Genomic DNA, 13,151 nt, shown 5'->3' with positions numbered 1-13,151 from the left:
GAGAAAAGATATATTATTGGCTAAGCATTCTTTACTTCTCTCCTCATAACTGGTACAAGAGGAATTTTGTCTTTACTGCATCTTTCGTGATGCAGAATTGAGAGAACAAGATGGACTTAGAAAGAGATGGACCTTAGAGGAGGTAGGGAAGAGGAAGATTTCACAAAAAGCCAAGTCAAGCCTGGGATTAAGATTGAAAGAAGGGCTGCTCAGCAGCTGGGCGCCAGCCACATACACTGGGCTAGAGAGTTCGAATTCAGCCCGGGCCTGCCAAACAACAATGACAACTACAACCAAAAAATAGTCCAGCATTGTGGCAGGCTCCTGTAGTAATGCCACTCCTGGTTAGTTTGTCTATTGCAGTAGTCCCAGTGAGAAACAGGGTTGAAGGAAGTGAGAGGCTGTTGGATTTGGAATATGCAGTATCCAGAGGGATAGAGCCAATAAAACTTGTTAGACATTATGATTCTAGAATGTTCCTTGCGTAGGGTTCTTGTTTGTGTGTTTTAGTTGTATAGTTTTTAAAATTTAAGACCCAGTTCAGGGCGGTGCCTATGGCTCAAAGAAGTAGGGCGCCGGCCCCATATGCTGGAGGTCATAGGTTCAAACCCAGCCCCAGCCAGAAACTACAAAAAAAAAAAAGACCCAGTTCAATTTTATTGTTAGCACACAAGCTCTAGAGTTAGATGGCCTGGGTTCAAATTGCAACTCTACTACAAATTGATTGTGCAATCTTGTAAATTACTTCATTTATCACTTGTAAAATATTAACAGGAGTTTCCTACAAGGAATAAATGAGATACCTCCTATAAAATGCTTCTTATGGTGGGCGGCGCCTGTGGCTCAATGAGTAGAGCACTGGCCCCATATATCGAGGGTGGTGGGTTCAAACCTGGTCCCAGCCAAACAAAAAAATTGCCAGGTGATGTGGTGGGTGCCAGTAGTCCCAGCTGCTTGGGAGACTGAGGCAAGAGAATCGCCTAAGCCCAAGAGCTGGAGGTTGCTGTGAGCTGTGATGCCATGGCACTCTACCGAAGGTGACAAAGTAAAACTCTGTCTCTAAAAAAAAAGCTTCTTATGCTGCACGGAATATGGATTTTTAATTGGTTCAATTTAGGGCAAGGATGTACTACTTAGAAATGACAATGAGGACTGTCAAAGTAAAATAAGTGAGAAGAAAATTTTGCATTAGGTGGTGCCTATAGCTCAGTGAGTAGGGCGCTGGCCACTTCCACCAAGGCTGGTGGGTTCAAACCTGGCCCAGCTAAAAACAACAAAGAGAACTACAACAAAAAAATATAGCTGGGTGTTGTGGAGGGCACCTGTAGTCCCAGCTACTTGGGAGGCTGAGGCAAGAGAATTGCTTAAGTCCAAGAGTTTGAGGTTGCTGTGAGCTGTGACACCATGGCACTCTACCCAGGGCAGCAAAGTGAGACTCTGTGTCAAAAAAGGAAAAAAAGAAGAAAAGAAAAGTTTGCATTTAATTTCTTTTCCTTTTATTTATTTATTTATTTATTTATTTATTTATTTATTTATTTATTTTTTGCTGTAAAAATTAGGGGTGCTCATTACTTTTATTTTTTAGGTACATTAACACCTTTATGTGATACGGTGTGCTAAATTGATAAACAATGTGGAATGCTTACTTCGAACTGATTAATATAACCATCACCTCCTTTGTTTATTTGTTGTGGTAAGACATTTATACTCTATTCTCTTTTTTTTTTCTTGAGACAGAGTCTCACTATGTCGCCCTGGGTAGAGTGGTGTGGTGTCACAGCTCACAGCAACCTCCAACTCTTGGGCTTAAGCTATTGCCTTGCCTCAGCCTTCCAAGTAGCTGGGACTACAGGCACCTGGCACAATGCCCAGCTATTTTTTTTGTTGCACTTGTCAATGTTGTTTAGCAGGCCTAGGCCAGGTTAGAATCCACCAGCCTCGGTGTATGTGGCCAGTGCCCTAACCATTGAGCTATGGGCACCACGTCGACTCTATTCTTAATAGTTTTGAAATGTACAATTGTATTATACACAATAGGTGAGGTCCCACCAAATATCCTCCCTCCTCTTAGCCTCCCCCCTCCCCTCCCTTTCCTCTTCCCTCTTTATTTCTGGACTATAGTAATGTTTTATCATTCGTATAAATGTATAGGTAATTATACATTGGTTTCATAGTAGTATTGGGTACATTGGATACTTTTTCTTCCATTCTTGAGATACTTTACTAAGAAGAATATGTTCCAGCTCCATCCAGGTAAACATAAAAGATGTAAAGTATCCATCTTTTTATGGCTGTATAATATTCCATAGTATACATATACCACAATTTGTTAATCCATTCATGAGTCAATGGGCACTTGGGCTGATTCCATGACTTTGCAATTATGAATTGGGTGTAATAAACATTCTGGTGCAAATATCTTTGTTGTAAAATGATTTTTTATCATCTGGGTATATGCCTAGTAGAGGAATTACAGGATCGAATGGCCAGTCTACTTTTAGTTCCTTGAGTATTCTCCAAACTTTTTTCCAAAAGGGCTGTATTAGTTTGCATTCCCACCAGCAGTGTAGACGTGTTCCCGTCTCTCTCCATTCATGGCAACATCAGTAGTTTTGGGATTTTCTTACTGGAGTTAGATGATATCTCAAAGTGGTTTTGATTTGCATTTCTCTGATGATTACAGATGATGAGCATTTTTTCATGTGTTTGTAGGCCATGCGCCTTCTTCAGAGAAGCTTTTGTTGAAGTCTCTTGCCCACAAAGAAATGGGGCTATTTGTTCTTTTCTTACTGATTAGTTTGAGTTCTCTGTGGATTCTAGTTATCAGACCTTTGTCGGAAACATAACCTGCAAAAATCTTCTCCTATTCCGAGGGCTGTTTGCTTTACTTACTGTGCTCCTGGCTATGTAGAAGCTTTTTAGTTTGATCAGATCCCAGTAATGTATTTTTGGTGTTGCTTCAATTGCTGGGGGTTGGGAGGACAGAGTCCTTCTCATAAAAAATTCTCCCAGGCCAATTTCTTTGAGTGTTTTCCCTGCACCCTCTTCTAATATTTTTTATGGTTTCATGTCTTAAGTTTAAATCTTTTATCCAGTGAGAATCAATTTTTGTGACTGCTGAAAGGTGAGTGTCTAGTTTCAGTCTTCTACAGGCTGCCAGCCAGTTCACCCAGCACCATTTGTTAAATAGTGTTAATAGGGGGAATCTTTTCCCCAATTGATAGGCTTATCAAAGATCAAATGATGATAAGTGGCTGAGTTCAGCTCTTGGTTCTCTATTCTGTTCCATAAATCTACCTCTCTCTTTTTTTTTGGCTGGGGCTGGGTTTGAACCCACCACCTACGGCATATGGGGCCAGTGTCCTACCCCTTTGAGCCACAGGCACCACCCATACCTCTCTATTTTTGTGCCAGTACCATGCAGTTTTGATCACTATAGATTTATAGTATAGCCTGAAGTCTGGTAATGTGATGCCTCTCGATTTGTTTTTATTTCTACGTAATGTATTGGCTATTCGAGTTTTTTTCCTGCTTCCATATAAAACAAAGAACTATTTTTTCAGGTTCTTTAAAGTATGACAATGGTGCTTTAATAGGGATTGCATTAGATCTGTAGATTGCTTTGGGTAGTATGGACATTTTAACAATGTCGATTCTTCCCAGCCACGAGCATGGTATGTTTTACCATTTGTTAACATCTTCTGCTATTTGTTTTCTCAGAGTGTCATAATTCTCTTTATAAAGATCTTTCACGTCCTTTGTTAGGTAAATTCTCAGATATTTTATCTTCTTTGGCACCACTCTAAAAGGAATACAGTCCTTGACTATATTTTCAGCTTGACTATTGTTGGTATATATAAAAGCTACTGATTTGTAAGTATTGATTTTGTATCCTGAGACGCTACTGTATTCCTTTGTGTTTATTTTCTGATATTTTATGTTAAGTAAGAAAATTGGCTGAAAGGTAATCTTAAATTTTCTTTTTATTACTTTTATACAAAGCATAAATTGTGTTAATAATGATTCCAATGGGTCACTTAAGAAAAATGTAGCTTGTCCTTTCTTAGTCTGCTTTGTGCTGCTATACCAGGGTGCCATGGCTGGGAATTTATAAAGAACAGAAATTTATTCTCTCACAGTTCTGGAGGCCAGGAGGTTCAAGGCGAATGCGCCAGCATATGTTAAGGGCCTTCTTGCTGGGTCCTCATCGGGGTGAAGGTAAAAGGGCAATAGGTAAAGGAGTCAAACTCATCCTTTTAAAACAGCATTAATTTCACCCATGAGGGTGAAGTCCTTACGGCCCAATAACCTCCCTACACTGCCACAATGACAACCAAATTTTAACATGAGTTTTGGAGGAGAAAAACATTAAACCATAACATACCTTCTGTGCAAATTCTGTACAATATTCTGTATGATATTCACAATGGACATTTTATTCATTTGGACTTAGTAGTTTTTAGTAAGAACGACAAACTAGATAGCAGCAACTGTACCTAGCACTTGCAATTTTTCATCCACTTGTTTAGTTATCAGTGACAATTAAAAATGGCTGAATTGTGCGGCGCCTGTGGCTCAAAGGAGTAGGGTGCTGGCCCCATGTACTGGAGGTGGCGGGTTCAAACCCGGCCCCGGCCAAAAACTGCAAAAAAAGGGTGGTGTCTGTGGCTCAAAGGAGTAGGGCGCCAGCCCTATATGCTGGAGGTGGCGAGTTCAAACCCAGCCCCAGCCAAAAACTACAAAAAAAAAAATTATAAAAAATTAAAAAAAAGGCTGAATTATTATCCATTCAGCTATAAAACTGCCAAAGATCAAATGCTATGATACTGGTTTGTGGCATCTTGACAGGCCAAAGCCAATAATGCAAAAGTTTTAAAATGTTTTCAAAGCTCAGCACAATTTTGGCCAAGGAAATTTTTCATGCAGGAAACATGATGCAAACATCTATTTTATTTTACTCTCTGAGAAAATGGAATTGTCCACTATATAATAATACACAATTCCAACAAAATCTCCTGCTTTCAATTAGCTATAAAAAGAGCTAACTATCAAAATGCAATCATCTGTAGCAAAAGCATTTTTATCTTTGTAGATGTCAATAAAGGTTCTGTTTATTTTGAAAAGATTATTTTTCAGCAAAATACAAAGTATCCTTGCATGATATAATGATCCAGGTTTGTTATTTTCTTTCTTTCTTTCTTTTTTTTTTTTTTTGAGACAGAGTCTCACTTTTTTGCACTTGGTAGAGCACTATGGCGTCACAGTTCACAGCATCCTGAAACACTTGGGCTCAAGCAATCCTCCTGCCTCAACCTCCCTAGTAGCTGGGTCTACAGGCACCTGCTACAACACCTGGCTATTTTTAGAGATGGGGTCTCGCTCTTGCTTAGGCTGGTCTCCAACTCCTGAGCTCAAGGGATCCACCTGCCTTGGCCTCCCAGACTGCTAGGATTACAGGCGTGAGCCACTGCACTGGGCAGGTTTGTTATTTTCTGCTGCAGTGGGTCTTAAGTGAACATACACATCAGAATCCTTAGATGTGAGCCTGGGGCTCAGGCTGGAGTGTGGATATGTTTATATTTACATATTTCCTAGGCTTCGGTAGGACTTCCATTTTGGGCCATGTGGCAGTTTGGATAATCTGAAAACCCTTTAGCTATATAACACCTAGAAGTACTGGATAAAATCAGACAAATATTTTAAATACCTAGTTAGGATGGTAAGGGAAATAGTTCAGGGCCAAACTGGAGCTGGACTTCTAATTCAATATGGTAAGCAGGTGCTGATACCTTATTTACCCTGGCAGAGGAAGAGAGTACTGTAGGTCCTTGAATAATGAATAACATCATTTCGTTTAACAATCTTTCGTTGTAACAGTGATGAGAAAAAAATATCAATTCTGGCCAGGGCAATTGTCTGTGTGGAGTGTATACATTTTCCCCATGTCCGTGTGGGTTTTTCCTGGACTTCCATTTCCTCCCATATCCCAAAGCTGTGCAATTCAGGTTCATTGGCATGTCTAGATGGTCCCAGCGTCAGTGAGTGTGTGTGTTTGTGTCCTGTGATGGGATGGTGTCCTGTCCTGGGCTGGTTTCTGCCTGGCACCCTAAGCTGCTGGGATAGGTTCTGGTCACCCATGATCTTGAATTGAAATAATTGGGTAAATAATTACCTTGCTTTTTAAAATTAATCTTTCTTAAATGTATGTATATCTCATATGTATTTCAGTATTTAATATTAGAAGGTTTTGGTCTGTATTTAGAAGTTTGGTGGTTTTTTTTTTTTGGAGAGAGTCTCACTATGTCACCCTCAGTAGAGTGCTGTGGGGTCACAGCTTACAGCAACCTCAAACTCTTGGGCTTAAGCGATTCTCTTGCCTCAGCCTCCCAAGTAGCTGGGACTACAGGCGACCGCTACAATGCCCGGCTATTTTTTTGTTGTAGTTATCATTGTCGTTTAGCTGGCCTGGGCCAGGCTCGAACCTGCCAACCTCAGTTCATGTGGCTGGTGCCATAACCACTGTACTATGGGAGCCAGAATTAAATTTTTGTTTATGTCAATTAGCCTTTGATAAGATTGGATTTGTTATACTATGTCATTTTGTTGAAAATTGCAGTTTCCAAGAACATATGAATGATGTCAAGTGAGGACTTACTGTGCTCTGATCTTTGTAACCAAGTGGCTTGGGTTTTTCTGTGCCTACAACCTTGTCCCTACAGCTTTGGGGATCAGGAGACAAGGATGTGGGGACAGAAAAAATGAGGGATTGGAACAAAGGATTTTATACAAACATAGGGCCCTGGAAGGCCTACAGCTGAATAGAAAGAAAAGATATCCATCTACTGATATACAAAACAAACACTTTTTTTAAGGCAGAGTCTCACAATGTTACCCTGGCTAGAGTCCTGTGGCGTCATAGCTCACAGCAACCTCAGACTCCTAGGCTTAAGAGATCCTTTGACCTCAGCCTCTCAAATAGCTGGGACTACAGGTGCCTGCCACAACGTCTAGCTAGTTTTCTTATTTTTAGTAGAGATGGAGTCTTGCTCCTGCTCAGGCTGGTTTTAAACTTGTGAGCTCAAGAAAGCCACCTGCCTCTGCATCCCAGAGTGCTAGGATTGCAGGTGTGAGCCACTGTGCCCAGCCAAAACAAGGAAATTTGTCTTCCCTTGCCTGAGCTCTGAGTGAAAGAAAAAATATGTATCCATGAGAATTAATAATCACTATCTTTGCTCAGGTGATTTGTAGTCTGAATTTATATTACCTGTGTGGTCTGGCAGCCCCAAGCTGAGATATTAATGTACAGAATGGTTCCAGGCTGGGGGACTTTTAGGCTTCCTGGCAAAAGCAAGTGCAGGACTTCTCTAGAGGGATGCATTCAAACCAGACGAAAGTGGGATTACAGGGTGTCATGAGAGTGATGTTAATCAGAGCCCAAGAACCACTGGGGTGAGAAGTGATTGAAAACAGGGTGGGCTGCCTAGTCTCAGGCAGTCACCCCTGCCAACCCTCCAAGCTAATGGAAGGAATGGCACCTATAGGGATGGCCTTCTTCAAGTGCTGCTTCTCTCTGAGGGTTCAAAGGTGTGCCCCTGACGTAAGAATTTGGTGGGATGGGCTTGGCGCCTGTGGCTCAAGTGGCTAAGGCGCCAGCCACATATGCCTGAGCTGGCGGGTTCAAATCCAGCCCAGGCCTGCCAAACAACAAGGACGGCTGCAACCAAAAAAATAGCCGGGCGCTGTGGCAGGGGCCTGTAGTCCCAGCTACTTGGGAGGCTGAGGCAAGAGAATTGCTTGAGCCCAGTAGTTGGAGGTTGCTGTGAGTTATAATGCCACGGCACTCTACCCAGGGCGACAGCTTGAGGCTCTGTCTCAAAAAAAAAAAAAAAAAAGAATTTGGTGGGATGAAAGCAAAAAGTAGTGATTAACTCTGGGGTTTTCTTTTCTTTTCTTTTTTTTTTGAGACAGAGTCTCACTATGTCACCCTTGGTACAATGCCATGGCATCACAGCTCACAGCAACCTCAAACTCTTGGGCTTAAGCGAGTCTCTTGTCTCAGCCTCCCAAATAGCTAGGACTACAGGCACGCCTGGCTATTTTTTGTTGCGGTTGTCATTGCTGTTTAGCTGGCCCGGCTGGGTTTGAACCCGCCAGCCTTGGTGTATGTGGCTGGCGCCATAACCACTGCGCTACAGGTGCCAAGCCTTAACTGTGGTTTTTGAGGTGCTCAGACCTAGGGCTCCTTCTTACTGCTCCCCTTAAATTTTGGAGCTGACCCAGATTAGGGGCTGACCTTCAGCCATTACCTATAGTTATTATGAGGCAGATGGAGCCAGTCCCTTCATGGGAATGTGAGTTCATAGGCCCAAATATCCAGGCATTTGAAAAGGATAGTTACCGTAAAAGGAAAACAAGAAACTGGAAACCATGTGTCAATTGTGGTAGAAAGACTAACAAACAAACCAGGAATTTAAAATCAATATGAAAGACTTCTAGTAGAAAGTTACAAGAGGCTGTCAGTCTCACCTTACCAGATGATTCTGAAGTAACACCCCTGTGAAAAACTGCTACTCTGTTCCAGTGACCTGGATAACAATAAAGGCATGGGTAAATGTCCATAGTCTAGGTTTGACAAGAATGATGATCTATGGCAATATTGTTTACATACTGCATTTACATTTTATTTAGTGGGTATAATTTTATCTTGAAACTGCTTAATCAATTAGGAATTAGTTGGGGAAGATATAAAGGTAAATATACTACTGATACATTGATTTATTACTTTGTGGTTCACTGGAAGACCGAGGATATTCAAACAAACCATTGTGAAATTTTCCTTAATCCCTTGTCATGGAGGTATAACTTCAAATTAAAGTCAGTGTGCCAGCATTGTAATACTACACGCAGCTTTATAAGATGAGCTAGCCAAAATTTTAATTTGGCAGTTCTCCACTTGGTGATTTTTTTACAAATTGCATTTGCCTATCTAACCCTTCTGTATTGAAACATTCTACATGGCCAGGCGCAGTGGCTCACTCCTGTAATCCTAGCATTTTGGGAGGCCGAGGTGGGTGGATTGCCTGAGTTTAGGAGTTCAAGACCAGCCTGAACAAGAATGAGACCTCGTTTCTAAAACTAGTTGGGCAATTACCAAGGGTGACAAAGTGAGACTCTGTCTCAAAAAAAAAAAAAAAAAATCCTACCTGGGCATTGTGGCAGGCACCTCCGAGCTACTGGGAGGCTCAGGCAAGCGGATCACTTGAGCTCATGTGTTTGAGATTGCTGTGAGCTATGATGATGCTATGGGCACTCTACCCAGGGCACAGAGTGAGACTCTGTCTAAAAAAAGAAAAGAAAAGAAAAAAAGAAACATTCTACATATTCCATGTTCCATGGCCATGATGCAGGGAATTGCCTGCAGAGGCTTCTTGGAAACCCCAATGTCAGTCAGAAACAAGGATTGGGACTCGGCACCCATAGTATGGTGGTTATAGCACCAGCCACATAAACAGAGGCCAGCGGGTTTGAACCCGACCCAGGCCAGCTAAACAACGATGACAACTGCAGAAAAAAAAATAGTCGGGCTTTGTGGCGGGCACCTGTAGTCTCAGCTACTTGGGAGGCTGAGGAAAGAAAATCAAAAGTTTGAGGTTGCTGTGAGCTGTGACGCCATAGCACTCTACCAAGGGTGACATAGTGAGATTCTGTGTCAAAAAGAAAAAAAGAAACAAGGATTGGCCAGCATTATGCACTGTTCTAGAGAGGGAGTCCACTATGAAACTCAATTAATATCCAAAAAGCCTGACACTTCAAACCCTGAATTATATCAAGTTAATAAAACTGATTCCATTTTAACGTGGAATTCCTCTTTTTTTGCTCTAATTCCACAAACTTCAACCTACCTTCTCATTGTTAGACATCCCCTATAGCTTGTCTAAAGGAAAAAATATATATATTTTGGTTTAACAGATAAGAATAAAGAAGTCCACATAATAGTTATATTTCTCAGTAAAAATTAATCATGAGGCATATTGGCATGTATTATTTAGTTCCTGGTAGGTTAGTGTGAATTGGGATCTCTGAGATAAACCGCGTAGATTTTTGTAGGTGAGAGATGGACTTAGAGTAGGGTGAATTCATTAAGGAAATGCCATTTAAGATAGTAGCATTCTTCTAGCCCTTCTGCTGTGTGCCTTCCTATAATCCCCACTGATATAGAACTTAAAACCCAAAGAAGCAGGTTGAGGAAGCTTGTACTTGTAGCATAGTTTCTTAACCTAGCACTCTAGTGAAACTGCCTTCAAAAGTTAATACCAAAAGGTCATAGTGGTGCCCATGCCTGTACTCCTAGGTACCTGGGAGAATGTGCACATGCCTGTAGTCCCAGCTACTTTGTAGGATGAGGTGGGGGCATCAGTTAAGCCCAGGAGTTTGAGGCCAACTTGGGCAACATAGCGAGGCCCTGCATCTAGAAAATAAAAAATAAAAAAGACAATACCACAACATTCTAGTTCCAATGTCTTTTCAGTCTTCATCCTGTATTCTGTTTGGTATGTGAAATTATTAACCATCATCTCCATTCATAGGAATCCTATCTGAGGCAATCCTATCTGAGGCAATCCAGACTGGTTAGAGACAGAAGGGCGGATCTGAGCCAAAGCTCAGGAAACCAAGCAAAAACCCCACTACTTATCAGGCATGTCCTAGAGGCTAGCCATTTTGTTTTAGGCACCCAGGATAGATCAGTGAATAAAACAAAGGCCCTTGCCACATGAATGAATATAAACGTCTCCAGGAACACTGATAAAGAAAGGATCGTGCTCTCTTTTACATTCCTCTAGGTTTTATTCCCGCTTTTATTATGCTACAGTACATTACAGTACTTACAGCATATTATTGCAATTATTTGTTTATATGTCTGTCTCTCTATGCTGAAATGTGAGCTTTTGGATAACAGGTATGTCATATCTAATTATTCTGACACATGGCAGCCATTCCATAAATGTCAGTCGAATGAATACACGAACTAACGCATCAAGCTGGATTGCTAAAGAAGCTGTTGAGCTCTAACGGCTTAGAGAGAGTGTGCTTATCTTGGTCTTAGAGGAAATAGGTTTTATATTAAAAAGGAAAAAAACTACAAAAATGAATACTGCACTGAAGGAATATTAAACAGGAATTGGTGCTTCTTTGTATCCCCTAATGCTGACACTCTAGGCAAGGCCACTGTTGTCTTTCTCTGGATTAACAGAGCCTTGGCTTCTGGCACCTCCTCCAACTGGTCTTCTCTCCTTCAATCTGTTCTTTGTAATGGAGCCAGGGAGTGTTCTAAAATTACAACTATGACCGTGTCACCCCCTCTTGAAAATTTTGCCATGGTTTTATATTTTAGTCAGTTTCTACTATGTAACAACCCCCCCAATCTCAGTGTCTTATAAAAATAAATGTATATTTTCATGCTTTCAGGTCTGTACATTGGTGGCAGTTTGATTCGTTACAGCTGGGTTTTGACTTCTGATTGGTTTTAGATATAGTCCATGAATCTTAACTCTAGGGCCTAGGCTGTAGGGGCAGCAGCTACAGGAAGCATGTCCTATTCCTTGATGTTTGCAGAGGTCCTAGAAGGCAAGCCAAACCCTGCAAGTTCATTCGTAGCTACTGCTGGCCTTCTCTGCTAACATTCCATTGGCCAAAGCAAGTCACATTCTAAACTCAAAGTCAAGGGACAGAGAAGTATACTCTGAAGCCATGGCAAGGGCAAAAAATGATAGCTCTGTAATATGAAGGGAGTGAAGAATTGGGAACAATAATCCAATCAGCCTTATTTTTCCCTGATCTTTCCTTGATTTTAGAGTCAAGTCCAAAACTCTTTACAGTCTATTTTCTTATCTTTTCATTTTTTTTCTCTTACAACTTTCCCCTCTGCATTCTCTTCACTCTATTCTCCTGGTTGTTTTTTAGTTCCTATAATGGAGCATGCCTTTTCTCACTTTCAAGCCTCCATCGCGCAATTACCTTGTCCTGACCCACTCTTCCTTCTGTCTTCCCCATCTCTCTCTTCCTGACCCCTGTCACCCAAGGTGTTGAAGGAGCTAAGGAAATTTCACCCCAAAATATGATTCCTTGGTATAAAGAATATTTTAAATTAAAGATCATTTTTGATGGGAAAGCACTGGCCTCTCTATAAAACCTGAGTAACTTGATTTAGAATCAGAAAAGGCTGCTGGCCTCCTTATCACATGCTAATAGACCTAGCTCCAATACCTGTCTCTCAGGTTAATTTATAAATCAGTTTCCCTCCATATACCCATCACTCCCCCCGCCCCAGCAACCACTTGCTACATGCATACTTTCCAGTTTCTCTCCACCCTACCTTCTAAAAGGCATCTTTAAAAACCACTGTCTAGGGTGGTGCCTGCGGCTCAGTGAGTAGGGCACCAGTCCCATCTACTGAGGGTGGCAGGTTCAAATCTGGCTCCGGTCAAACTGCAAGTGTGGTGCCCTGTGGCTTATGGCCAGCCCCATCCCATATACCGGAGATGGCGGGTTCAAACCCGGCCAGCCAAGAACTGCAAAACAAACAAAAAACACTGAGTATCACTGAGACTTTGGGAAATCATTCTTGTAGTTTCCCTCATGCACATGGTATTTGGAACTAACCCTTTCTCTTATTCATCTACCATAACTTTGAGTTGAACCAACCTAAGGGTAAAAGGCAACCTAAGGGTTGCAACCTAAGTGAACCAACCTAAGGGTACAAGGCAAGTTTCCCTGTGACTCCTTCAGTGTCTACCCCTCCTAGTCAGCATGTGAATATTATCTCTGGCAGGAAAGAATTTGTTGCTCCTCTGCATTGCTAAAGCTCCAGCACTTTATTTTATCACGGCCTTCCGTCATAGGCATTGCATTTTCTTATTTAATTGACCGTTTCTCCTTTAGATGACTGTTTTTTCAGCCTCTTTTGTCTCACCGCACACTTGAATCTATAAACTTCCATGGCACACTTAAATTATGTTGATGGGGCGGCGCCTGTGGCTCAGTGGGTAGGGCACTGGCCCCATGTACCAAGGGTGTTGGGTTCAAACCCAGGCCTGGCCAAACTGCAGCAAAAAAATAGCCGGGTGTTGTGGCGGGTGCCTGTAGTTCCCAGC

The sequence above is a fragment of the Nycticebus coucang genome, chromosome X (assembly GCF_027406575.1).
Source record: "Nycticebus coucang isolate mNycCou1 chromosome X, mNycCou1.pri, whole genome shotgun sequence".
Taxonomy (NCBI): domain Eukaryota; kingdom Metazoa; phylum Chordata; class Mammalia; order Primates; family Lorisidae; genus Nycticebus; species Nycticebus coucang.
Note: the sequence above shows the minus strand (reverse complement) of the source record.